Source organism: Haliaeetus leucocephalus, unplaced genomic scaffold, assembly GCF_000737465.1.
Source record: "Haliaeetus leucocephalus isolate CR32 unplaced genomic scaffold, Haliaeetus_leucocephalus-4.0 Scaffold51, whole genome shotgun sequence".
In the NCBI taxonomy this organism is placed as follows: domain Eukaryota; kingdom Metazoa; phylum Chordata; class Aves; order Accipitriformes; family Accipitridae; genus Haliaeetus; species Haliaeetus leucocephalus.
The window spans coordinates 2,516,540-2,541,580 of NW_010972487.1; positions in this window are offsets into that span (position 1 = coordinate 2,516,540).

Below are 25,041 nucleotides of genomic sequence, written 5' to 3' on the forward strand. Positions count from 1 at the left end.
ATCAGCAGAGGCCTGATTTTGCCTCTGTGATGAAGCAACTCAAGGCATAAATACAGTGTATCTCGATGTGCGTAATAATGCTGGTGCGTAGTTCGTGTTTTTAAGTGTTCTTCTAATTAGAGAGAAGTAAAATAAGAAAACTTACTATAAACTTCAGACCTTTGTCACTGAAAATGGGCTCAGTGGTGTTTTGTTTCCTCTGTGACTACTGAGATAGCGTTTTCAGCTGTAGCTGCCTGGGTTGGGCGTCCAGACCGTGCGTGTTGTGTGGAGATGTGGAAGGTGAGGTGTGTGTCGGGGGCTCTGGGACACGACCCCCTCCATTTGCCACCTTCCCTCTTGTTGGCAACGCTGCCAGCCGCTGCCGTTCTCTGCTGGCAGTGCCAGGCCCTGGTCAGCCACCTCTCTCCTGGGCTTCTTTTTGCCTTTGTCCCCAGGGCTGTGGGACAGAGCCCGACCTCGGGGTGCGATTGCCTGCACCCTGTGTCCCAGCAAGCACCCGCCAAATCTCTAAAGCAAGATCTGCTTTGGATGTGAGCCAGGACTAGCGAGCTCAGTTTTCCTCAGGATGGGGAGCGGGAGGCAAAGATCTGCAAGAAAAACTGCCCATTGCCTCTGCAGCAGACCCTGTTGAGCAAGTTTTCTTGCTCTTGGGGCAGACACAGCATTCCCATCCACCCCAGTGTTTCTACATTGCCCGCACCAGAGCTGCAAGGACAAGGTCAGCGGACAACCTTCTTCCCTGCTGCCAGACTACAACAATTTAGAGCAGCACGTATCACTTGCAATCAAAAAGAACCCCTAGATATCAACTGTTGCCACTCAGTAGCCAGCTAGCTCGGTGCCCTCAGGGTTTCTTCTTGCTGGTCACTGCTGGTGGTACCCACAGGTCTGGAGAAGGTCAGAAGGAACCTCTGGCAAACACACGGACACAACGCTTTGTTCCTGGGGTGTGTTTTCTCACTGCTTGTGCCCTGTCCTGCAGGGCTGTGAATGTTTCCTGGAGGTATGTTAAGTAAGTCAGTGAGTACCGCACGCCTAAATTAGATGCCTAAGATCAGAGCTTGATTTCCCTGTGGAGAGTGGGAAGGACTTGCAGGGCCTTCAAAGCACTTGGTGTGTGTGTCCCTCCGTTGCAAGGGAGATTTTCCTTTCCTGCACATCCATATGATATCCAGCAGAGTAGCACCCCAGCCTCCTGAGGTGCCGCGATACGTGCCTGGATGCTCACTCACAGCTGAAAAGCCAGGTTAGCAGGAGCACTGGCAGCACCTCCCAAGGGAGATGCAGGTGCTGCAACAGAATTCACTGTACATATTGAAAAATACCATTTCCAGCCGCGAGCCGGTGCAGCTCCAGTCGGCTGCAATCCTGACAGCGTTCGCAACACTCCGGTCGATTCACCAGTGCTGTTTGAGCGAGGAACTCTTTCGTTGCTCTGTCAAAGCCTCGCTGACATAGCCTGCAGCTATGAACAAATGTTTCGTGGCTGCAAGCTGGAGCATCGAAGAGACGGGAAGTTCAATATTGATAAAGAGCAGAACGGGGGCTTGTTTAAATTGTGCACAGACAACTTTTCCATAATTAAGGGAGCAACAGACGCGATCCCTTGCCTACAAACGAAATGACTAACGAAAGCAGGAGACGCACGTGACGTGCAGCCTGATACACGCCTGTGGGCAGAAGTGATGGCGAAAGGGACCTGAGAAGATTCCTGAGGACAGGCCATACGTGCCCATCTTTGCCCAGCTCTGTTTCCAGCTGGCAGCATGGGTGTACGGAAATCTGGTGCTATGTTATCAGCTATTAAACAGTGTGTGCCTCGAGCCCTAACTGGAAGTGGAGCACCCTCACATGAGGCTCTGTACCCTGTCTAGTGCTCTTGTTCATGCTGGAATGATTCAGCCTGCAAATGGAGCAGGTGGAGTAAGCGATCGAACCAACCTATATGCGCGGTCCCTATTCACAGGGGCTAACGTGTGGATGTGATTGCTTCCTTCCTATCTGCAGCTTTATCCTATGTCTGTTCTTGGAAATGTGTGCCTGCAAAGGGTCCAGTGCTGTGCCTTAATACTTAATAAAATGCTGGGCAGTGAAAAATGGGATTGGGGAACTGCTGGGAGAGGTAGCTTGGATGTTGGTGGATTTGAGTCTGGGATTTACGTCCAGTGCTTACGAGTGCCTGATGCATGTAGGTTACAACCACAGCATCAGAGACGTGCCCACCTGCTAGCCACCTTCTTCCACATGCCACTTGCTCTGTATTCCCCCTGGGAATGGTGAGGTGTTTCTTCTTTCTAGGTTTTGGGTGCCTTTCCCCAAGCAGAAACTTTAAAAAGAATTTGCAGAGCCCTGTAACCGCACCAGGCCATTTTAAATGGTGACCCCATGGTCCAGGCCGTACTGATGTGTACACGTCTCACCCTGGAGTCCCCACGGAGTCACGGGGGTTTCGCTTCAATGTTCTTCTGGTCACAGAGGGTTCAGGCACACTGATTTGCTCCCAGGATGGGGACCAGCACGGGCAGCCTGCTATCTGCGCAGATCTCATCGAGCGCTGTTTAAAATGGGCACAGGCATCCAGGTCTGTGCCAATGTTGTAATTTAGCAGCTGGCACATTTAAATGCTTGCAAGTGGGATCAATCTTTTTTTAATCATTTATGTTTAATTATTGTTTCCAGCTAACTCTCTCACGTTTTATTGCTAGCAAGTTTCTAAAGAACATTTTTTCATAGAATCGTAGAATCATAAAATGGTTTGGGTTGGGAGGGACCTTTAAAGGTCATCTAGTCCAACCCCCCTGCAATGAGGAAGATACCTGGGCGGACCTCTGCTTACGGCTGGGCCATGCTTAAAGTTAGCTGAGGTTGCTCAAGCCTTGTGCAGTCAAATTTTGATTATTTGCAAAAAAAGAAGATTTCACAGCCCTAGTTACAGGACCAGTCAGTCCCTATGCTGTACTGCTGTATAGGGTTATCCCATCCCAGGTGCAGGACTTTGTATTTGCTGTGTTGAACTGCACAAGGTTCCCATCAGCCTGTTTCTCCAGCTTGTCCAGGTTCCTCTGAATAGAGCCCTGTCCTCCAGTGTGAGAACCACTTAATCCAGTTTGGTGGTGTTGCGAACTTGGGGAGAGCGTGCAGAGAGCTGGCCAAACAGGGGTGATGGTAGGATGCAGTGTGTTGCTACTTAATGTAATGTGTCTGGCTTAAAAAAGACATAGGGAAGTAAAGATTTGGGTTCTCCAGCACCCTTCCCTTGAAGAAAAGGAGCTGGTGAGCTTTGCTGTGGTAAGACGCCCTGGGCGGCACGTCTCTGGATATTAAGACATGTATTGCCTTTCTGTTGTCCTGGAAGAAAAGCGTTCACCAGGGTCACTGTTCAAAGGTCCCCACTATTGTATGTGGCCAAAAGGAACCACCATGGACTCACAGAGCTTTTTGGGACCCCCTTATTTCCTAATAAACCTTTAATTTCTCATTAAGTAATGAGCATTTAATTGTTATTGCTCAGTATAACTGCCTTTTCTGAACTCTCTATTTACCCGGTCTGTGGAGAGAACAAACATTAAAGACTGATTTCAGCTGCCTGATATAAGCCATTCCCTTCCATTTTATAGGATAATTCAGGTTGGAACGGGCCTCAGGAGGTGTCTAGTCCAGCCTCCTGCTCAAAACAGGGTCAGCTATGAGATGAGAAAAAATTATTCTATGTGTCCTGTGTGTGTTGAAGAACATGTTTTTATCACAAGCGTTGTATTTGCTCATGGTGCAAACACGTCCAGAGTGTTTGCATGCCTCCCCACGCACGCCCACACTATACAGGGGTGCAAAGATCGATCAGGCTCCTTGCTCTCACCGTAATGTCCCCACGGGTTGTGTAATGTGGCCTTTTGTTTAGGAATGACTTTGGATATCAACGCGTTCAGTTGCAACATGCATTACTGTATCAGCTTCCATCTATTGAGAAATGAAAAATTACAGATGCCAACCCCTCCTTCACTATTCAAAGCATGAAGGAAGATGATGCTGGTAATTGGGTGTTTGCTGTCTAAAGGAGGAAGTTTGTAATCCATTGCTATCACTGACATGATGCCTCTGTAAACCCCCGAGCCACGATTTATCTCCACCATTTAATATCTGTGTGGAGGGACAGAATGGCACATTCAGGATGAGCCATTATCATCTGTCTGTTTGGGAATACCGAGCATTTTATAATCTTCTGTGGATGCTTTTTACTTTAAATGAAGGAAATTAATGGCTAAATTCTGCAGAGAAATAATGCCTGATGTGAAGCACCGTTTGAAGGACAGTGCTACACGAAAGCTGAAATTGTCTTACTCTTTCAGCACGATATCTGTTTTCTTTTAATCACAGGAATGAAGGACTAGAGTTTCAGCCTTAACTGTTAATTTCCTGTCTATTGTCTATTCAAACAAGATCCTGCTGTATCTCTTATAATAAATACATTTAGAGACGGGGCTGAAACCTGGGCCTGCCCTCTACCCCTCTCCAAGGGCAACTAATTCCTGCAATCTGGGCCACCCTTCCCATGCGGTGCTCTGAACGCAAGGGCTAAAGCAGCCCTCCAAGTACAGAGAAAACGGGGGCTGAAGCACCAAGGAAGGGGAAATAGAGAATAAAAATGGCCGTTAGAGCCATTGGGAAATTGAGGTGTGAGGAAGATCCCCAAAGGCATTCAGCGACTGGGCCAGGGGAGAGGACACGACCGAGCGGAGCGCCGAGCGGTGCAGAGCCCTGGGCACAGTCGCTGCAATAAGTGTTTTGGCACAGCACCCACACAGGCTGCATTCAAGAAGGAATTGCCTGAGATTGTTTGAAAAAGGCTACTTACAGTAGCCAGAGGGTGTCCTGGGCTAGCCCACTACTCTGCTATTGTCCCACATTTATGGTGGTGGTTAATGGTTGAGCAGGACAGAAATATTTAGGGCAAATTGTTAAAAAATTTTTTAAAAAATTAGAAATTGAAGGTGATACCTATTTTTTATTTCTCATCAGGAGTTTTGCTGCCTAGGAAGTAGGTATTTTAGAAAACTATTGTAAAAAAGTACTGGTTTTTGTCTGACACACCTGCATTTACTCTTATTGGTCATGGGGAGCTACAGGCGGGGGATAAAATTTTTTTAAGATGAGCTGAATAAATGTACAAGGCTTGATGTGATTTTTTTTCTTTTTTTTTTTTAAGCTTACAATTCTGGAAAAAAGAACAGTGATCTTACAGGAATCCAAAACTGTGATTCTGAAGCTCTTGAATTATTCATATGATCTTATTCAATGCACTGTGATTATTTCTGATGCTTCAAACTCCTGGATAGCTTTTGATGCCTCTATTATTTCTATGTAAATTCCAGCCATTAGTTGGTTTTATCAATAAGGTTCAGATTGAATCATGCCTCCCCTGCAAATTAATGCAGGCTTGACGAATGAAAGAGAAGATTTAAACTATCAAACCACAGACTGTTAGACGTGGGTTTAGAACAAAAACATATATATGTTATTTCAAGCTTTAGAAGGTGGTATCTGAAAATATTAGCGTGTATAGGGACATTTAGCAGATTGGTACACATGGAAGAGGAGCTAAACTGCAAGCTTGAAAGGCTTTTAAGATGTGTAGATAGACTCCTAGCTCTGCCGTGGACTCAGTACTTCACTGTTTCCAGGCTGGAGACCAGAAAATGTTAGCCTGGCTATTGACTTATTGTCACTATATCTAATTAAACCACAAAAATTGTTTTCAAACAAAGTTAAAGATCAGATTTAAACTCATAAAAGCAGGAAAACAAGGATAGGGTTGAAATTGTCTCTCTAATTCACCCCGGTGTGCCTTTGGGCTGTCTTTTGCAGAAATTGCATGTGTCATTGATTAGAGCCTACCCAGTGCGGAGGCCCACTGGGAATGGCGTGGCACTCTGAACACTCAATTCTCCTGCCCTTCTGCATGAGACTCTGCCTTTAATATAATTTTATTTCATTATTGTAGCGTTAATTTATTTCAGACTACTATTTTTTTTTTTGTTAATTACCCTTTCTTTTCTCAGCAAAGGAGGGGAAAAGATATGATCAGCTTTAACGGATGAAAAGTTTTCTGAGCAGAGCGCGGTCAATGCAGTGACCGATTCAAGCCTGCAGGCACACAAAGTTGTACCTGCAAATCTGGTCAATCAATTCGTTCCCCTAAAGCAGTGATGAAACTGGTTTAATTACTAATGAAATCTTACATGTGGTCTGGCCCAGTAAACTGTGCGAGACGCTGTTACGGAAAGCAAAGGAAACATAATTTCCCCTGGTATTGACCACTACAATGTGTCAAAAATAAGTAGTAGAAAATATTAAACAAAAGCTGGAGCAGCAGAGGCCAGTATGAACTGCCAGGAAGAGCAGTTTTGACCTCTCGTGAAAATAGAGGATGGCAGCAAGATCCAGACATGAATCTGGTCTCCTCTAAAGCAGACGAGACATTTGGATCCATTTTTACTGCAGAGACAAGTTACACCTACCAGGTGGCAGAACCAGAAGCATCCATACGCCTGTTCTCCCCTTAAAACAAATCACCCTCCTTCTCCCTTATCCTCCCTCCATCTACCTGTCTTTTAATCAGATATTTAAATCTCCTCATTAATTTTTCAACACACTCCTTCCCCAGCTGGAACGAGAGCTGCTGTGGAGAGCAAGTGGTAACGAGAAGAACAAGTTTATGAAATTTTGGTGGAGCGGTGAGCCAGGGGGTAGGATAGGGAAAGTTGCTTCCAAGTTGTTTCTGCTTACACTATTTTTCAGGGATTTAACAGACTCCCACTGGCAAATATTCCACAGTTTGTGGAAGATGGGGCTTGAGCTATCTCGGGTTAATTTAGGATTTATACCCAAGTCTCAACTGAGTAATATATCCAGAGCTGACTGAGTAAAGGGAGTCACCAGCTCCCCTGGCTGGACTTTGTTCAAGAGAAGACCATCTGGTGTGTAGGTGCTGGGACAGAGTCGGTAGATTCAGTGGTACGCATTACTGGGAAGGAGGACGAGGAGTTTAACCCAATTCTTCCCTTGATATTCTCCCGTGGTCAGTGCAGGCAGCTCTTCTTGGAAGGGCTCAGGTTTGTTGTCTTCTTAACATCTGCTGTTTCCTACCATCTCCTTCCTGGGAAACATACACAGGCGCACTGCTGCTGCTGGACCACACAGCAGACAGGGGCTAGAGATGCAAAATATCAGCTTACATTCGCCTGCTGTGGACTGCTGGGACTCATCTCACCCCCTGCACTTTTTTTTTTTTTCCTGCTCGCTGCTGCTTGGAAACGGACTCCTGCATTTCTTTGGTCCAGCGGGGAAAAATTCTTGGCTGCAAAGCTGAGTCTCGCAATCTGGTCTGCAGGCCAGCAAGCCCTGGCCAGCTTCCAGGCACAGGATCTTTGAGATGTGGGGATTTTCCACTGAGGGTATTCTGCTGCCTCTTCAAATGTTGAGAGAGATGCATTTTGAGAGTGGCTCTTGCTGATAATCACCCCGAAAGGAGAGAGAAAAAAAAAAAAAAAAGACATGTGCTTTCCTACAGAGGCTGCTCCCAAGCCCTGCAGAAGGCTGGGGACTGAGATCAGCCCCTGGACTCCTGCCCAGAAATAACTGGCCATTGGTGTGCCTACAATGTTTTGGGGCTCGTCTGTCCAGCCAAAAGGGCAGCTGCTGCCTCTATTTCCACAGGCCAGAGAGTAAAACGTCTAACTGCACAAAAAAGCGAGATTTTCTCTTAATATGTTTCTAGGCATATTGAAGAGAAAGGCTAACACTGTTTGGGTCTTTCCAACTTTATTTTTTTTTTATTATTTTACAGGCATCCGAATCACCCCCATCCCCGTTTTCCTCTCTTTCTCAAAAGTCATAAGCCTTGTGTTAAGAGGGGAAGGCCTGAAACAGGCATCCATCTCCTGCGGTGTTGAGGGCACCCAAAGAAATATCTCCACGAGTGTGCAGGGCGTTGTTGGAGTATGCTACGTGCTGGAGTCAGCTCTGCTGACAGACACCATCTCCATAGGCATCAGCTGCTGCATGCCACGCTCAGTCCTTTACAGCCTCCAAAAGCCACGTCCGTTCCCCAGCAGCCAAAAAGGGGTCTCGGTTCTCTCTCGGCAGCATCAGGAGGTGAGACGACTACATGTGAGCGAACAGGGTCAGTCCCACGGGGGATATGCAGAATAGCCAGAGGGTTGTTGTACATCTGGGCTTTGCCTTTCTAGGAACGAAACCTCAACGAGGAGCTGCTTAGCTGCCAGGTAGATTGCAGGTCCTGCTCCCTTGAGAAGATGATGAACCTCTCTCGCCGTCCATAGAGAAATGGCAGCAGGTCCAGGAAGGGAAGGCTGGTATGGAGTAAGTAGTGCAGAAGAAGGGGTTGGTGTCAGTGCTGATTTCTATAATGAGAAGTCTCGCTGGGTTATTTTAGGCACTGGGGGATGCTGTTCCAAAACCGCAGTTGTTCAAATATCTGCTTCTGGGTGGTGGGTAAATGCTTGTGAGTCAAAGGCTTATTTCCACTAATTGCCATGTTTTTTGAAGTTATTCCGTTTGGGGTTAAATGGCCCATGAGGGGAAGCTGTGTCCTTAAGCAAGTGCTTACTTGCTTAAGCAAGTGCCTACTCATGAATGACACCTCAAAAGAGATCCGGCTGAGCTCCCTTTCTGTGCTGGGGCATAGAGAAGTGCTTTATTGCATAAATGAGTCCTAAGAAGTTCAAGGCTGAAAATTTGTGCTTTGTCCACAGAAGAAATTGAAAGCTGTTGATGCAAAAGGGTACTGAGAGTGTGCTGAAGTACGGTGCCACTGCTCGGTGAGAGGCATCATGCTCATGCTTTCTGTATTGGCCTCACTATTGAAATTATTACTTCGATTTTGAGGGTAATCAGAAGAACAGAACTTTACGATTGAGAGAGCATGACAATCAGAAAATTTCTCTTTATTTTGGGTGGAAACAATCTCCAAGGCCCACCGAAGCTGTGGGTTGCTTTGACACCACATGAGCACACACTGGTAGATTCCCATTTCTCTTAAAGCTTCCCCTCCTAAGTATTGTTCCTTCCTACTTGGCAGCTGAAGTGCTACATTTTGTTCCTCTGTGTATTTAACTTTACTATCATTAAATGATGGGGGACTGTTATACTTACTGGATGATTTCTAAATTTTTTTTTAAATTGCTTTCAGAACTTCTGTATCAGAAGGGGAAGGTGGGAGAGATCACGATAAAAGCAGTGGGTTTCAAGAAGACGGATATTAATAAACTCAAATTTGGTAAATAAGATCTCCTAAGATGTAAAGGTAATGGAAGATAAAGTTGCCAGTTCTTCAGAGTAAGCAAAGGGCTGAATTCAGACTGTCCAAATGCAAGAATGGGAAATTCAGTAGGTGCCAAGTTGGGTAGATGATGAAGGGTTTTTCTGTAACTTTAACACAAGACAGAAACACACAGAAAAAAAAGAAGAGGTCAGATTTCTAAGAATAAATCTGAAAGAACAGCACAAGCATTCAGGGATAAAACCAGAAAGGCCGAGGCACAAAATGAGACCTCAAAGATAACCAGAAATAATTCTGTAAGAACTATTAATAGAATGAGGAAGATCAAAGGGGGGATTGGTCTGCTACTCAATGGAGAATGAAAGCTGTCTGCAGATAATTACAATAAGCTTGAAGAATACTGGAGAAGAAGAAAAAATATTTTTTTCCCCGAGTAGCTTGGGAATTATAGTCCAGTCAGATTAACAACAGTTCTAGAGGAAAAAAAAAGTCAACCATAACAAATTGTCTGTAACATTTACAAAAATAATTGGAAGATGAATAGCAGTCAACATAGGCTGGTCAAAAATAAGTTGTGTTAAACCATTTTAATTTCCTTTACTGAAAAAAACCCCTTGCGGGTTTGCTTGGGGAGGAACAAAGGTCACATAGCTTGATTTAAAAAAAATTAAAGTTTTCTTGGTAACTCTTTAGCAGGCATAAAACTGAGGACTGCAAGCATATTGGAGGAAGGGGTTATCTGTGTGATAAATTGAAGAAATGTCTGAAAAAACAGGGTTAAATTCAGCAGGGGACAAGTGCAAAGTACTCTTAGCCAGAAACACTTTGCTAAGAAAATAGGCTGGGAAAAAACTGGCCAGAATGCAGTTCTTCAGAAAAGAATCCTTCGTTATAACAGATCAAAAATTAACTGCAGGTAGGCAATTGCATGCTGTTGTGAGAAAGACAAACATCCCACTATCAGGTTCAGACAGGAGTGGTCTCTGCTCTGCTCAGCGTGGGAATACTATGGCCAGCTTTGATCAATGAATTTTTAAGAGAGTTGTGGATGGACAGAACAGAGTTCAATGTCCCCTTCTGATAAAGGTTGTGGGGTTTTTACCTTTTTTTTTTTTTTTAAACCTCTGATCTGTGAGTAAAAATTGAAAGACCTGGGGTTATGTAGTGGCACAAAAAAAGGCTGAAGCAAATCCCCTTCAGGGACATAAAAGACCATTTTAGAGAGGACAAGAAGGTTTTCTGTGTTCATGATGGTTAGGACAAACAGTGATGTTCATAAATTAACATAAGGGAAATTTAAACTGAGCGTTAGGAAAACCTCTCGAAGGGCAAGGGCAATAAAGCACTGGAATAGGTTGCTTGGAGAGGTTGTGAAGTTCCTATGACTGTAGGGTCTTTAGGAACAGATTGGACAAACATCTGTCAGGAATGACATATGCCGATACCACCTTCAAGTAAAGGCAACTTCAATTCCTTCCAGGGCTATTGTTTGATGGCTCTGTGCAAATCTGGAGATGTAAGTGACTTACTGGGAGAAATTCTTACGGCCATGTCGTTATCTCCTTCCTGAGGGGGTACTGCTTTGCATAATGCAGTTCGTTTATTGCTATTCACTTATGTGTAATTAAATACCTGAGGTGAGTAGGGAGAGGGCAGTTGTCAGACGCTGTTATGGGAGGGCTTGGCTCCAACTGATCAAAGATGCCATCATTTGGATGGTATACATTCTGTTAAGGCAACATGATGCTGTTCATCACTCTAACTCTCTTACTTGCTATTCCCTTCTCTAACTATGTTGTCTTTATCTGAGAGGGCCTGGGGAGCTGTAAATCTCTGAAGAAATCCTCCATATGCTGGTGATTTTCAGGGAACCCTGCCATACATAATTTCTGATAGGAATGTTTGAATAGAGAATTAATTTACTTTGGGTCCTTGATTATTCTGTCTTGCAATAAGGAGAGTATTGGCATCAGGCTGGAAGTTAAACAAGGCGCTAGTTTCCCTTTTCTCTCTCTCTCTGATCTTCACATTCACAATAGGACTGTTGGAGTCAGAAAGAAATGCAGATGGGATGTAGAGCGATCACAAAAAATCAGTATCGTGTAGCTGAAGTAATCTTTTTATTCCAAGAGCTTCTAACGAGTAATGAGACCATGTTTCATATAACTGCTGTTAACATGGCAACATATGAGCATGCATCCGTCTACAAGCAGAGAGGCTTTAATAACACACAAGTATATTACCTCACGCATTTCTTTCTGTGAAATAGCAGACTTCTCATAGGAGAGATAAAAGGATCAGGCAAGAGCCCTGCAAATTTCTTAAAAATGTCATAAAGAGAGGAGAGGGATGAATTAATCAAAATCATGACACTTGAAAAGGTTTAGATTCATGGATTTTCAGTCCAAAATATATCATCAAATTATAAAAGATCACAACTCTGCCCATCGACCCTTGCCCAGTGAATCCTTTCTGCATAACTTCTGTTTGATTTCTGACCAGTATCTGTATTCACTAGGGCGCTGGAGGAGGCAGAGTTTACCACCACTGTTCCAGCTGTTTGAAGACACATGTTTATAATGATGATAATTATTTTGATTTGCATTGTCTTCAGTTTCTGAGCAGTGAATCTTGCTACATTGCAGTGAAAAGCTCTCCTCTGTTTTTAGTCCTGTGGATGTTTGCAGACTGTACCTCTGCTGAAGCAACATAGGGCACTATAGCAAATTATGGGCCATATTCTGTGTGTTTTCTTTCGGAAAAAGGCTTAAATTAAGACAATGGGGCATCGTCTGAGAATACAGCTTGACAAGTGGTGGCCTTGCATGATACGACAGTCTGTTTACAGGCACACTGCCTTCCTGCATAGTAGTGTTTTCTTGGTGTAGGAATTTGATGCAGGAATTGGGAAGCTTTCTAGATAGTAGGTTTATACCATGTTCTGGTCCTCCACGGAATGAAAACTCCAGCGTTTGTAAGTGTTTTAACATTCCTATTCTGATTTATCTTTAATAAATCTTTCTTTCTTTCTTTCTTTCTTTCTTTCTTTTAAATGACTACAAAAGGGCTCCGTTAAATTCTACATTCACCTTTTCGTTAGGATTTGGGATACTGCAGAAGTAAACATTTTCTGGGCTTCTCTTATGAGAAGTTCCACAGTCTCTTAAGTAAGAATATAGTGTCACATCTCAGTTCTGTCAGACTTGATTTAGCTTCAAACGTGCAGGCCAGCAGCACAAATACAACCACATGTAGATGAACCATTGGTATTAGCCGCATTTGAAGTTTAAACACATGAAGCAAAGTTTATTCAAAGTCAGGGGATGTCAGTTTTTGCCATAATTTGGCAAGTAAAGTCGCCAACTATATTCAGCAAATATTACAGCACCTTTAAAGACAAACCAGCCCATGGATTGCTTTCAAAGGCACTATAGATTTTGTAAGCAGTACACTAAAATAGATCAGAGTGAACTCTTAGCTATGTTAGAAAATATTTAGATAAAATTTTAAAGGAGCTGCCGTATTTGGCTATTCATTAAATGTGTAAATCTGCGTGATCTGTCTTCACCCATCTGGAGACTGCAATGTTAATGAGTTAACTGCCTGAACATAGTCTCTATAGAGTCACTCAGATAATTTGAAGCACTGTCATTTCAAACTAAGGATAAATACAGCTTTGTATAAAATGAGTTCTTGTTCCAGCAATAATTGCTTGTGTGCTATATAAGATGGTCTTGAATCACCCCATCAGACTTATTCCCAGAGCAGTAAGTGATACGGGTTTCCATAAAGGGGCAGTGCATCTACTAGTAGATTCGCTAATTTCGTGGGGGTGTTGGCACATGGAATCAATTTACTTTAGCAGTCAGAGACTCTTTTTATGGCAGAGAAAGCAGTTAGTGGAAAAAGAAAATGTACAAAATTTATATTGCACTTCCATGTTTAGGGTACCAGCAAAGCACATTTCCTAACACAGGCAAGGTAATCTGTGGTTATTTTTATAGCGTCAATGATAACACTTCACAAGAAATCATTTCTTCTTGATGAAATGAACTGTTTGTTACTGTAGCAGCTATTCTTCATGCTCGTAACAGGCCTGTTTTTCTAAGTCTCAAGTTTCGAATATGCAAATCCAGATTCACCGAGAATGAATCTGACCAAAAATAAACATCTACACTCCTGATGCTGTGTGCCTTGACCTGATTGTCAAAGGGGAATAAGAAGTACTTTAGGGCATGAGATATCTGATCTGTTTGTGGATGAGCAAGGAAAATATTAATAGTTAACATTTTAAATAATGTACTAAGAAATTAATAATTTTATAATAGTAATACTAAGAAAATCTATGAATTAAGAAAGAAAATCTAACTGATTGGTCCAGGTGGCATTTAAATCTGCTCAGGTGAATTGGGTTACCCCAGTTAACCCATAAAGAAGAAGAAATGTGCTTCAGAATTCTTGGATGGAAGGGTCCTATGCAAAGGGAGTTTTGATACAGTGGGATCTGGCAGGTCAGACAAAGGTAAATTCTTCCCACGACAGAGGGAAAATTACTTTATAATAAAGATAAAAGTCAACTATATTCTGGGGATGAGATCTGGCATTGAAACTTCCGAGGTAAGATCAGATACAGTGCCAATTTCCAGTCTAATCAGTGTTGTTTCAGCTAGGTGAACCTCTGTTCTGATGTAATCCTGGGCAGTTGGGGAGCAAGAAGATTTCTCCTTCATATTGCTTCTTCATCCCTTTTAATTATCAATAATCACAAAAATTAAAGAAGGAAATCTCTTGCCTACAACAATTAGAGCTAGAAGAATCTGTTCTTCAAGGTAAACATCTTGAAATACGACATGAAGTTGATGACGACAAAATTCAGATGGTGACTAATGCTCTTCTAGGTTGGAGTGTCTCCAGAAGTCTTGAAATCAAAGCTCGTTGCCAGTCAGTGCGTGTTATGGCAAAATGCAACTAATAAGTGACCAAGACAACCAATGCATTTAATGTGACAGCATCACTTGGGGTATTTACGTCTGCCTTAAGAGAATTCAGTCAAGATTGGATCAAGCATTTAAATCACAGGCAAACCTGCAAAACATTTCCATAACCTGTCAGAATAACCCTTTTGTCTCCAACTAAAAGAACACCCTTTATTGAGCCTAAAGTGAATTAAGCAAAACCACTTTCTGTCAAAAGTAACCATGACATAAATGGCTTTATCTGCATGTAACCAAGGCAAGAAAACATTAACCAGCTGGTCCCCATTCAGAGGCATCTGTAACCATCTGGAGGGAGACCCAGACTGCAGTGCAGTGGCTCAGTGTGGGACCAAGCATGGCTCAGTTTGCGCCTGCCAGAATCAACACTCAGTGACTGGAACATGTTCAGAACCTCCTTTTAACAATTCTCCAAACAGTTGTTACCAGGCATTAATGTAGCCTTATTTCCATGAGCCAAATGGGAGTTGTATGGTTCTGGCTGGCAAAGGCTGGCGTTGGGTGGTCCTGTGATGTTGGTGGTCTTGGCTCATCGATTTCAGTTCTGGGAAGAGGTGATCTTGGGATCCGTTCTGCATGATGGCTGTTCTTGCTGAGATTGGGTGATTACTGATGTTGTGGGGTCAGAAATGAGAGAATTGCCTATTTGTGTTTTCACTTACCCATTTCCATGCTCTGGGAGCTTCGTATTCGCATTGTTGATGTTTCAGGATAGGTCTGTGGTTAACTACAAGTGGCTCCTGTTATCTCTGTCTTCCTGAGGGTGATGGAGGTACTTTGCTTTGGCTTTACTATTTGGTAAAAGTTTTCTTGTTTCTTTTTGGATACGGAGCTTGTTCATCAGATTAGTTAAGATGCAAATCAGACATTAGCAGATATGTTGAAGTTCACCCAAACTTGCATCAAACAGCTCAGCTCAAGTAGTGTACGAGATCTACCTGCTGCCTGACGTGAGTGCGTGAAACCTTAGAGATGCTGTGCTAACCCTCAAGCACTTAAAGGGCTTTCAATGCATCTTACCATTTATCCTATTGGTTTTGTACCTGTAATTAAGTTGTGGATAGAAAAGAGGTGATGAAAGGTGCAACTTAGTTATTAATCTACACTTAATTTTCATGTTACAATGCTTTTTGGTATCTCCAAAAAGAGCCTTCAAACGTCTCTCTAAAATGTTGGCATGGAGAATTGCAAAAAGAATAGTGGCGCCTGGGCCTTATCTGTTGCATCAAGCAAAATGAATTAGGCTAAATCAGACCTGAAGAAATTTAGTCCAAATGATTAAACCTTTATTCACTTTGCTGACCAGTTGTTCACATAAGAAATCAATCCCTCTGAATCCAGTGGGACTGCTTGTAAGAGTAACCAGTTATTGATATGACTGAGAGGTTGTCTTAACTAACCTGACTTTGGAGAGTTTCTGCTTTCTCTGGAAATACAGACCTTTATGTATGTTGCAGTCACTTTTCCCAGTGAATTAAGAATCAATGTGTATCTTCTGCTAGCTCCCTTCTTATTTAAGCGAACAGAGTTGAAAAGATATATTATACACTAAATAGTCATATAGGATGGTAGAAGACAATTTTATTCAAGAACAAAACCCTGCGCTCAGGTCACTTCACTCAAAAGGAGCTGAATGAACTATATATTGTTGGGTTTTAATCATTAAACATCCTACTTGCCTCCTTCCCCATTCAATTATTCAAGACTTCTGTGCGAAGGACTGCATAAAAGATAGCTATATGAATGTTCTTTTCATTGTGCCACAGACTTTAAACAGGAAAACAATTGCCCCTAAACTATTTGTTCCCTTTTGAATTTTTGAGTCATCAACTCGAACTTGCTCTGGTTTTGCATGAGTTTGAAATAATATGGTACAATTTATCTGTTGTTTCGAAGGGCTTTTGTAAACCAAATCACTGGACCTCTTAAAAAAAAATTACAAAAAGCTTGCTGCAACCTGTAATCATAGAAGAATTTGTATTATAACAGAGTAGGATTAATAATGCATGTAATTATAATATACAATTTTCTTTAGGCTTTTCTAATTATAAAAAAATTACAGATAACATCAACAGTGTGATTCTGAAATGCCTCTCATTTATTATGTAGCTCTCTTAATCAATGCTCTGCCACTGGAAATCAAGTCAGAATGTTATTATGGCCTCTCCTTCTGGATTTAATTACAGCAGTAACTCATGGCTCAAAGTCTGAGCAAACACACCATGCAGTTTATAGCTTTGAAGAACAGCTATTAATCCTGCCGTCTACCTCCCGGTGCAAGCCAATGAAAGCATTTTAAAAATCTTCATGCCTGAAGATAAAACGCACGCTTACACGCAGGCTTAAGGTGGGGGAGCAGAGAGCCCAGCCGCCGGGTCTACTCTGCGCACGGGCAGTGGAGCATCTGCACCTGGGAGATGATCTCGAGGTGTACAAACCTCTGAACTTTTTGCCCCTCAGGCTGAGATGTCATCTTGCACCCCTAACATTTGTGAGAACGGTTTCAGGATGTCAGCTCCTGTCCATCGGTAGGCTGGAGTCAGGATAGGGCTTTTGCCAGATAAATAGGCTTGCTGAAGATGTGCATCTGTGCCTCTCGTATTATTTTGGAATCAGTTTCCATCATGAATCTCTAACCTGACAATTAGCTGCAAATGGGAATAATGCACTCTTCCAAGAACTTGAATTAGTATCAGGAACTGCTTTTAGTTTTGGCAGCAGCCAGGGAGAATGTTTCTCCCTCCAAAGCAGAAACATGCTCAGCCATATGCTAGCGACCGGGAGGACAGAGATGCCAGAGAGGTCTGGAGAAGGGTAACGTGGAGCGTGCAGAACAGTGAACATGAACATGAATGCTTATGTTTTTGAACCTAATTCATTTTAAGAAAATCTTGTCATCCAAAGGAAGCACAGTTAAAATACCCTGGACTAATATCTACCAGTGCCTATGTCTTTCAAAGAAGAATCTAAACCATGATTAAAGAAGATTGACTTGTCCTCTCAAGCCACCATCTTGAGCACCAGCTTTCTATACACTCAATGTTTTGTGAAAAAGTAAATGGAAACATAACCAGCCTGGTTATTTTATTGTGTGCTTTATTTGAACTCACCAGGGGTGCAAGGGCCCCAAAGTCATCTGCTCACTTTCTCGGCTGGCTGGACGGACCAACAGCCATTTGATGTGTGTCATTTGGGAAGCTGTGGGAAGGAACCAAGGAAACATTGGCACTTGACTGATGTAGCTTACATCCATGCTGCAGTGTGCTCTGCAAGGTTGTCAGAACTGGTCAGAAAAGTTTGTTGTTTTTTTTTTTTACCTAAATATTATTTCATCAGGACCTGCCAATTGTTTGAAGTGGAACGTACTGGCAGGAAAGGTTAAGCTTCAGCAGATTGGTCAGTTTGAAAGACAGTGACATTTCAAAATTGATATTCTGAAATTGCCATATGCCTTCTGGAAACAAAAAGAAATAAAAGATTGGTATTTCACTGAAACTTCTCAAAAACATACACATGAAGTACCGTGACTGACCAGTGTGAGTTTTGTGTGGTTTTGGTTTTCTAGCCCTTTCCACGCTGCAACATTTTGGCCTTCGTGGAACAAGTTTGTTTGGCTTTGTTTTTTTTTAAAATTTCTGAGAGTTGTCTGGGACAGCAATTTTTTCCCAACCTTGGTTTCCAGCTTATGTTCCAGCAGAACCTGGGACCCTTCTCACCCCAGTAAGCCAGACAGGAGGGACCAAACGCACAGCAGGACTGGGTACAAGATATCCTGTGTCAAATGGGAGAGGATAAGAGTAGAAAAAGCACTTGGAGAGGAGCTCAGGCTAAGTCTGCAGTAAAATCATCCCTCTACTCTCATCTCATCTAACATTAGCCTTCCAAAAGCACGATCTCTTGGCAAGCATCGAAAAATGTGGTGCAAACTTCCACTGCGCTGCCCAAGGAGAGCTGACTGCCCACTCATAGCAGTGGGCTCTGCGCTGCCCTTTCTAAGGTATTTGTCTCTTTTGGCTACAGGAGGGGCTCTAGGCAAGACTAAATATCAAGGATGTTTAAATGGCATGAAATGAGGTGGTATGAGCACCTTTGTGCTCTGTCTTCTTGGCAGTCTATTAATCTAAGGGAAAAGCCTGAGAAAATAAGACTAATTAATCCCAACTACTGGGGACAGTGTAATTTAATTTTTTTCAGAGATTGACATTGCTTAGGCTGAAATCTGCCTCAAAAATCCCTCAGCTGCCGTCCCCAAACACAACAGCATTCTGTGTTTTATAGAACAAAATATACAGCCAACTGTATTTTCTAAATTTACTTTCAAACTCATCACAGGAAATAAGCCTTACAGGAAACAGAAGAAATCAATAACTCTGCCATATTCCCAGAAAAAGCTGCGGGAAGAGTCTCCTGTATTATGGATTGAATTCACTCTGCTGTCTAACACTGTGGATATGTGGGGAAAAAAAGCCACCTCCCCTTCCAGGATTCAGATCTACTGCTGTAGGGAGCTGTGTCCTTGACGGCAACAAGCTGTGGTGTCAGCTCGGAGCAGAAGAAACTGGGCTGGAGGAGGAGAGGGTTTCTGGCTGCAATGGTGTGACACGGCCCCATGAGGGTTTAATTTCAAGGGAGGAAGTGGAGCAAAAAGGATTGCAAAATCTGGTTCCATAATGGTTTGTGATTCTGCTTGCTGTGCTTGGTATCATATTTGTGGTCTCAGAGGAAACGTCAGCTGGTCCTCCTTGGTTCAAAGCAAGATGGGGAGGTGGGTGGATTGCAGCATGAAAGTGAGAACAGGGAAAAGTGGGGATCCTTGATGTATCAGCAGGGACATGAAGAGCCCTTTCCTCTCATCCTGACTGAGAAGAAACAGTAAAGCATTTCTTCACACTTTTTTTTTTTTGAAGAAAAAGGCTCTTCTGTGTTGGTCTGTGAATACTTTCTCTGGGTTTGCATGAGTTTGAAATAATATGGTACAATTTATCTGTTGTTTACAAGGGCTTTTGTAACTTTTTGACGTTTGTTTTGCAATATGCACATGAAGACTTACGCCCCAGGTTGCACGTCCATGTTCTCAGAGGACCTCAGCCTTGAGTCGCTTTGTTCCAGGGTATCCCAAAACCATCCGACGAGATGGCTCACAGGCTGCGGGAGGTAATTTGCTGTGGTAACAGAGAGGAGAGCAATCTGTACAGCATCCTTAGAGCAAAGCAACACAAAGAGAAACTATTGCAGAGAGTAATTACTCTCTCGTAATCCTCCAGGCTCGCCTTGCCACAGCACTGTGCTGTGAGACCTGTATGAATTCGGAGGTTTCTGTAATTCCCTTTGCCACTCTCTGATGTGGCAGGGAAGGTTGTTTTCATACGAAGGCAATCACTTACCCTTTATTTACTGTGAAGGATGAGGACAGGGGACTCAGACTCCCAAAGCTTTTCACAGTTGGTTTTGTTGTCTAATTATTCTGCGGAAGAGCTTTTCCCGGCAGCGTGGGGCTGTGTGCTCCGGAGCAGAGCCTGGGGGACTCCTGCCCTTGCAGAAGGTCTCTCTAAAAGTGAGTGTTTCACAGTGGGATAATACTGCAGCCCACGTGCCTTTTTCACTTCGTTTGTTTATTCATTTTTGATGGCATCACATGAATAAAGAAACATGTCTTCCATATTGTCTTTTGAGGGCAGATAATTGTGTTGCTGTTGCATTCACGATCGGCTTGTCATGCCCAAATGAATTTACGTATATCCGTCTTTTCCTTCAAAAAGCAGCCCTGCCGACTTTTCCCAGTTGTTCAGTCAGTCAAAAAACACTGTTGTAAAGCAAGCGCTGCTTTATGTTGTCTAAATAGACGTGGCTCTTCTCTTGCTCCTGCTGTCAGTCTTGCTGTTAAATTGCTTTGAATCTGCAGTGAATTGAAATTCTCCGTTCCAAGGAGAAAGAAGTTATTACTTGTAATTAGGATTATTGGATAGTAGCACTTTTCACTCTAGAGTTAATGAGTTATGATCAGAACATATCCTTTCATTAGTTTAAAATATTCCCATTGTTATTCTGATATTGTGATTTTTTTTAAAAAAATGTTTAAATAGCAGTCCACTTAAAACAGGAGGAACACACCTGGCTTCACAGGCTACATTGAAGTTATGGATGGCTAAACGTGAGCCTGTGTCACCACTGAGGCTGAGAAAGACTCCCACCATGATGGGTTGCACCAAGGTAAAAAATACAGCGTAAGATCAATTATCATGCAGGATGTCTGAGACTGAGCTTCACAAGAGACTTCCACTTGGAATTGTCACTGAGCAGGCAATCAGTATGGCAAACTACATTTCCACCTATTCATCTCCATCTCCCTGGAATGAAACTGCTCTCCTTCAGAAGAAACCTTTGTGGCACCATTCAAAGTTTTCTACTGGATGAGGAGATTGCAGAGGCACCATGGCACATGGAAATGGTGCTGGACAATATTGTGTGCTACAGCCTGGAAAGGCTCTTCTTTCCGCCTCCTGCTTTTTTGCATTGCAGGGTTCCAGGAGGATGATTTCGGTGACCGAGCAGAGGGACAGGCATCACATTTCATCAACTGCATCTAATCAATGGTGAGATTAAGACAGGCATTGGGCTAGTGTGGGTCAGGGAGAGAAGCTTATAAAGGTAGCATAGGAAGCCAGGATGATGAAAAAAAATCTTCCAGTAATTTGGAAGGTAGATTTTAAAGTGGTGAGCTTCAAAGGCTAGAAACGATTCTTTGATCTTCCAAAGCCTGTAAATGAGAGCAGTGTCTGCAGGACGCAACACATGTCCAAACAATCGCAAGAAATCTAAATGGAGTTTTGAAGCAGCAAAACCCTTAAAAAAGAAAGGAAGAAGGACATAATTCAGAGAGTCAGCCCACACAACAGCATGGTTGTCTCAGATGTTTTTAGTAGACATCATACAATAACTTATTAACTCAAAAAGAAACTATTTGAATTGTCAGCTGAATTCCTGAAAAATGAAGGAGGTGATGTTTTTAAAAAAAAAAAAAAAGAGATGTGGACCTGGAATAAGAAAGATTTTAGTCTGTGCAAATTTCTGAAAAGATCACAGCCTCAAAACCAGAAGAACATTTTTAGGTGGGAGGCAGTAATGAAAAACATTCTGAAATGTTTTTGTTGTGGTTTTCTGACCTTTTACCAAGCGCTCCAGGCCTGCATGAAATGTCAAGCTATGGGGTGGATTTGTTTGCTCTTAGGTAAAGCACGCTCAGAGAACATCTTTATGATCACAGCTGTGGGCAAACGACACTTGGAGTCCTTAGGTGGGCCCTGCCATGGCCAGCCAACCTTGGGAAGGCTCTTCAGGCTAACATTTGACTTGATGTATAAATCTGGGCTCAGAGCTCTAAGTTCTGCAGTGATGCTTAGCTACCTGGTTCCCAATGGAATAGAGTTAAAAACTTAAAATACCTCTGTAGTTTTGGACCTGAATTATTGAGAATGCTGGAAGGGGAGTATGTATAAGCAGTATACTCATATTCTTTCCAGAGATGTTTTTGGCGCATCAAAACCAAATTGCTGAATTCATTTGTGTATTTGCTTATCTTAGAGTGCAGTACATGACTGGAGGATATATCCTAGTCTGTGTGTCTTTCCTTCCTAATGTCTTACCATCAGTTACAGCATTACTTACCCATGTTTTCTATTTCTAAATACATCTTGATTTTTTTTTTAATTATTCATTGAGACAGAGGCTTATTTTTCACCGGAGTTTCTAAATGTGCTCTTAAAAATCTTGGAGCCAACCTGTGACAGCCAGAGGAAAAACAGAACTGGACAACAGAGTCTGTGGTGTCAAAGGCAGTCGTGTAAAGAAATGAGGTAAGATTCAGCGTTTGCTTCTAATGTGCCATCTTGGAGTATCCTATTGGAATTTCGTAAGACAATTGCTTTTTACAAACAGGTTGTGACAAGCAATTACACACCGCTCCACACATCTTAAGAAAGGAAGAACAGAATAATTGAAAATAGGGCTGGGAGAGCTCACGGGAGGTCACCCAGTCCATCTCCTCACCCAGGTGGGATCGGCTTCACATTAACTACTCCTGGCATATGTTCGCTTCACATGTTTTCAAAAACCTCCAGTGACAGAGGTCCCGCAACCTCCCTAGGAAATGCTTTCAGGGCTTATCACTGCTTAATATTAGAAACTTCTTTCCTACTGCCTTGCTCATGCCCCCCTCGAGGCCAGCGTGACTTCGTTGCTTCTTTCCAGGCTCCCAGGGAGCGCAGGGGATGGTAATTTCCTTTCTTCTGCAGCTACAAGTCCATCTGGAGATTGCTATCATGATTCCTCCTAGTTTTCTCCTTTCTAGACTAAACATATCCCATCCTTTTAATCTTTCCTCATAATTTATGGGGTTTAAGCCTTTCCTAATTTTTGTTGTTTTCCTCTGGACTCAGACTAATTGATCTGTGTCCTTTCTGCAAGCGTTGGCCCAAACCTACATTTCAATGGCTGTATTTTCTCATCCTGATATTTGTTTTGCAAGGGGTGTGTTGCTCATCGCAGCAAGGATTTTTCATGAGCCTTTGTTAAAACAGTCTTTGGTAAATGCCCAGTCTTGGATCTGGTCTGGTGTTTGGGTAGGCAGCACAGACTAGAGGAACTTCAACATCTTTGCTGAACTCCGGTACCCTAAGGAGTGCTAAATTTCAAATGGGAAGAGAGGTGAAAGGAAGATGGTGACAATACATAGTGGCACCATTCTCAAAGATGTCTGATTCTTAGAAATACTTTTTACTGGTCTATGTTGGTCTCCAACTGTCTATGATGTCAGCTGAAATTTCACAAGCAGTGCATCTACAGAAGTGACTTCCCAGTGTGAGCCTCTGAGCGTGACAGCGGCTCAGGAGAACCAGCTATGATGCAAACATCAGCTAAACAGCCCTACAGGATTCGTGATGTATGTTTTATTGGGGTTGATCAGGAGGATTCTCCCTTCCTGGAAGAAATACTGACATTTTTGGCTTGTATTATGTTGAGCTATGGGGTGGATTTGTTTGCTCTTAGGTAGAGCATGCTCAGAGAACATCTTTATGATCACAGCTGTGGGCAAACAACACTTGGAGTCCTTTGGCTTCAATCCTGAAACCTCCATTGATAGTGGCAAAACACCCACTAGGGGTCATGGCCAGGGGGTCTTACAGTAGGTTTCTATCCAAGTTCAGTAGGGTTAGGATGGAAAAGGGTTTCTCTTCCCAAAGCAGCTGAAGGACTAGATGACTTTTCCAGCTCTCAAAAAAGCCTCCAAAGCCCTTGGGGTTAGGCAGCCCAAACATCATCATCTGAGTGAAGTTTTTTTAGGAAAAAATGTCAGCAGATAATGGTTTGATTTGATAGGAACTTTACTAATTTGAGAGGAAAAAAAAAGTTCTTGTTGGCTATCATCTCCACTAGTAATGTTAAGTGTGAGATAGGGGTCCCTTCAAAAATAAGAAATTATAATTGCATGAATATAATTTTTTAGGTGCCTAGAGATTTTGCTGGGAACTGAACTGATACTGCAGCTTGAGTTGGGTATCTGGAAAATAAAATGAAGGGAAATAGCCTTCCTTTGAGTATGTGAAGTTAAACTTGTTGCTACCTCTCTCAGTTTGGGATTTCTGCATCCAACAGATTGCACGCTCTTTTAAGTAAGCACGGTTTCAGTGTTTTCTGCCATGTAGTGTAATACCACATAAAGCAAGAGAAAGAAAAGGAAGTTGGCTAATGCTGGAATTGTTCTGGTGTTTTCTCATACAACAGAATGGTAAATTGTTTTCCTTGGCTTTCTGGAAAAAATCTGACCTTGATACTTCATATTGAATTTATGTAAACAATTACAAAAGCATCTGAGCCAAATAGAAAAGGCTATTTCTTGAAAACCTGCAGGGAATGCACATGGGAATTTCCCACATGCTGTGGCAATCTTAAAAATACCTCCTTGTAACCCCACAATGTTAATGATTAACTCCGGAACTGTGAGTTTTTCCAGACTTCCAGTGAACTCCGTGACTTGTGTGTTCAGCTGCATGTATCAGGGAAAGGTAGTAAAAAAAAGTCATTTACCACTTTTAGTAACTTGCATTTAACAAACAATCTGCCACATTTTCCCCTTGAAATTCAGGGAGTTCTGCAGATTGCTTGGCTGATAAATATCACAGTACGGGAAATGTTTTGTGGCGAAGCTGTGTGCTGAGATGCTCTTGCAAGAACGAGCTGGAACCAGTTTTGTTCTTCGCAGATTACTCAAAGACGGAGCTGCTTTGCTCAGGACTCTCACCCACACATTGCAGCACGAACCTTTAGAGATATGCTGAACATCACTGATATCTTGTTTATATACATCTGAAATTCGGTATTAATGTTAGCTTTGAGAATTGTTTCCGTTACGTTTGCCGAAGAAGAGAGAAGTAGCAGAGTGCCCCTTGAGAGGTGATTTCCCAGAGCTAGCAGGGCTTCTCATGCAAGAAGATTCACATCACACGAAGTCTGTTCAGCTCGTGGCATGGTGGGCAGCACCACTGACAACAGTTTGCAAGTGCAAGCTGTTGCATGAAGCTTTTGAAAGATGCTGAGTGCCAAACCCTCACCTATCTACACCAACACCCTGTCCCATAATAGTTAAGAATATTCAGCCTCTTGGATCACTTTTCTTTATCTTTACTGGTCTTGTTTAATGTAGCAATGTGGTCTATCAACCATCCCACTGCACTGCTTGTGGTGGTGATA